General features: G+C 41.9%; 1 protein-coding gene across 1 annotated transcript in view; it reads left to right on the top strand.

The window, feature by feature from the left end:
* The window catches only part of Crlf3 (cytokine receptor like factor 3), a 55078-nt gene that overhangs the window by 37368 nt on the left and 14172 nt on the right, over positions 1-3538 (top strand). The window lies entirely within an intron of this gene.

Raw genomic sequence — 3538 nt, 5'->3', positions numbered from 1 at the left:
ACTGGGGATGGAACTCAGGACCTTGTGCTTACGAGGCAGGCATGGTGCCACTGAACTATATCCATGGCTAAAATATCTATGACGCTTTAGACAGTATAGCGTAGTGAAGTGGCCAGACTGTATCTGAGCTTTGAATTGAAAATATTGTGAGTATATTCCATTTTAGAGCCAGTGTTACTTGGGGAGGTTTCCTTATATCTTTCTGTTTCACTTTTCTCATCTAAATTCATAAAGTTACTAAGAAGATTAACTGAGATCGTATATAAAAAATTATCGGTACTTGATATGTTCTCATTTCTTTTTCTCTCAGTAAATAGAGGTAAAGAGAATACCTCATAGCTCAGCATAGTGGTGCACATGTATAATCTTAGGTACTTGGGAGACTGACAGGAGAATCAAGAGTTTTAGGCCACCTTGAGCAATTATAAAATTAAAACTTTTTTTTTCTTGGTACCAGGGATCAAACTCAGGACCTTGTGCTTGCAAAGCAGGTGGTGGAACCACTGAGCTAAATCCCCAGCCCTAAGATTAAAACTTTTTTAAAAAGGGCTGAGGATGTTGCTTAAAAGTAGAGCAGCACCCTTAGGTTCGAAACCTACCTAGCACCACAACAAACAAATAACCCTCATAAAAGTCCATCTTGAAAATTCAGAAATCATGAACTTTTTTCCTTTGTCAATCATATCTCTAACAGAGACACCATATCAGTATACATATACTTGTATATACATTTTTATTCTATTTATTTATTTGTTTTTGTTTTTTTGAGACAGGGTCTCACTATGTAGTTGAAACTGATCTGGAATTCACTGTGTAGCCCAGGCTGGGCTTGAACTCACAGTGATCCTCCTGTCTTAGCCTCCCAAGTGCTGGGATTACAGGTATGCGCCACCACACCCAGCTTTTTCTTTTCTTTTCTTTTCTTTTTTTTGATACCAGGACCGAACTTGGGCCCTTGCGCTAGCAAGGCAGGCACCGGAACCACTGAGCCTTATCCCCAGCCTACATTTTTAAAAAATGAAACTGAAAGCCTCTTGTGCTACCAGTTAATTTCCTGTTTCTTAACCAATTTCTTCCGATATTGGAAAAATTTCCCTTTTCTTATTATCTGAGTTGTATGCTTTATAGGTATGTTTCTTCACTAGCTCTTCCAGGAAACCAAAACGCAGTTTTTGTTTTTTGTTTTTTTTGGTTTTGGCTGTATTGAGGATTGAACCTAGGATCTTGTGCATGTTAGGCAAGCTCTCTGCCACTGAGCTATATCCCCAATACTTGTACTGTTTCAATTTTAAGACAAAGCTTGCTATATTGCCCAGGCTGGGCTTGAACTTGCAATCCTCCTGCCTCAGCTTCCTGTGTAGCTGGGGTTATGGGTATACATCATTGAGCCTGAAGCCCAGTTTTTTTTTTTTGGTACTGGGGATCAAACTCCAGCCCTTGCAATTTTGAGGCAGGTGGTGGAACCACTGAGCCCAATCCCTGGCCCCTGAAGCCCAGTTTTGATTCAAAACAGTAAATAGTGCCTGATTTTCACTGTACTCATCTCAGTGTAGCAAACTGTCCTTTAAGTTTTGTTTCGTTTTGTTTTTGGTTTTTTGAGACAGGGTCTCACTGTATAGTTGAGACTGATCTGGAACTCACTATGTAGCCCAGGCTGGTCTCGAACTCACAGCGATCCTCCTGCCTCAGTCTCCCAAGTGGTTGGATTACAGGCATGCACCACCATGCTCGGCTTGTCTTTTAAGTTTTAATATTGAGGTGATGGAATTGTACTGTGAGTGCTTATCTCGAGTTCCTCGTATTCTCAGTCCCTTCTATAAAACATGGAGAAAATATGATGGATTTATCTGAGCCAGTGTTGTTCACCTCCAGACAAACGGTTTAAGCTTTCAGCAGTTGTCAGAATACACTAGTTCATGCTCTTACTTTTGACACTTCCTCTCACCTCTTAGGAAGAAAGAAGAATTTAATAACCAGAAAAACACCAACAGAAAAATAATAAGGAGTAGGTGTTAGTCAGCTTCCATTTCTATAATCAGTACTTGTGATGATTGACTTGCCGAGAGAAAGGTTTATTTTGGTTCACAGTTTGGGAGGTTTGGTCCATAGCTGTTTGGCCCTGATGCTTCGAGGCCTGTGGTAAGGCAGCACATCATGGCAGCAGGTGTGGCAGAGTGGAATTACTCACCTCAAGACAGGCAGCGAGAGGAAGCAGAAGAGTGGGCTTCCACTTTCCCCCTCCAGGGAAAGTGTGTGTGATCAGGTCTCCAGAGAGGCCCTGCCTCCAATGTTTCTGCCACCTCCCCATAGTGCCAGACTGGGGACCAAACCTTGAATACATGAGCCTTGGGAGACACACTGGAGGCAGAACGGAGACCTAATTCCCCAAGTAGTCGTGAGTTTTCTTTACTCATACCCCTTCTCTTGGGTCTGTCTGTCCCTTGTTTACATAAATGTGTGAAAGTACTGCTGTACAATGACAGAGTTCCTTGACCTGATGGATGCAGATCAGATAATAGTAGTAATTACTGTTACTATTGGTAGCATTTACTCTGTGCCAGGTACTATTCTAAGCACTTGTTTTAACTAATTTTTAACTAATTTGATTCTTGGGGTAGCCCAGTGAAGTAGGAGTCGCTCTGCATTTAAGAAGTTAGGAAACTGAAGCAGTGTGAAGTTATATTACTTACCTACTATCTCATACTTAGTAAATGCCAAAGCTAGGATTTAAATCCATGCAGTCTGACTCTAGAGTTTATGCTTGTAACCATTGGTCAAGATAATGAATCTCATTCTAGCTTGTGCTGAAATGTATGGTTTCTGTTACTACATCCTTAATGCTTTCATTTCTGTTGTTGTTGTTGTTTGTTTTTTTGTTTTGGTTTTAGTTTTTTCGAGACAGAGTTTCGTTATGTGTTCAGGCTGGCCTTGAAATCACTTTGTGGTCAGGGATTTAGCTCAGTAGTTCCACTGCGTGCCTCGCAAATGCAAGGTCTCGAGTTCAATCCCTAGTACCAAAAAAAAAAAGAAAAAAGGAAATCACTATGTGGCTGGCATCAAAGTCATGTCTGTCTTCCTGCCTCACTCAGTCTCCCAAGTGCTAGGATTACAGGTGTGCATCACAATGCCTGGCTTTTCTCTCTTTCTCTCCCTCTCTCCCTCCCTCATTCCCTCCCTCCTTCCCTCTCTCTTTCTTTCTCCCCAATCCCTAGTACCAAAAAAAAAAAGAAAAAAGGAAATCACTATGTGGCTGGCATCAAAGTCATGTCTGTCTTCCTGCCTCACTCAGTCTCCCAAGTGCTAGGATTACAGGTGTGCATCACAATGCCTGGCTTTTCTCTCTTTCTCTCCCTCTCTCCCTCCCTCATTCCCTCCCTCCTTCCCTCTCTCTTTCTTTCTCCCTCGTTTCAGCTGGGAGTTAAACCTAGAGTCTTTTGTATGCTATACACTGTCAATTATCGAACCCATCTTTTCCTTTTTGTCTGACTTTTTTTGGTGGTGTTGGGTGCTGGGGATTGAACCTCACAGCTTCTCCACT

This window comes from Fukomys damarensis, unplaced genomic scaffold, assembly GCF_012274545.1.
Source record: "Fukomys damarensis isolate Sample0158 unplaced genomic scaffold, DMR_v1.0_HiC HiC_scaffold_13, whole genome shotgun sequence".
Lineage (NCBI taxonomy): Eukaryota > Metazoa > Chordata > Mammalia > Rodentia > Bathyergidae > Fukomys > Fukomys damarensis.
The sequence above is the reverse complement of the archived record's forward strand: the minus strand, read 5'-3'. Positions and strand labels throughout refer to the sequence as shown.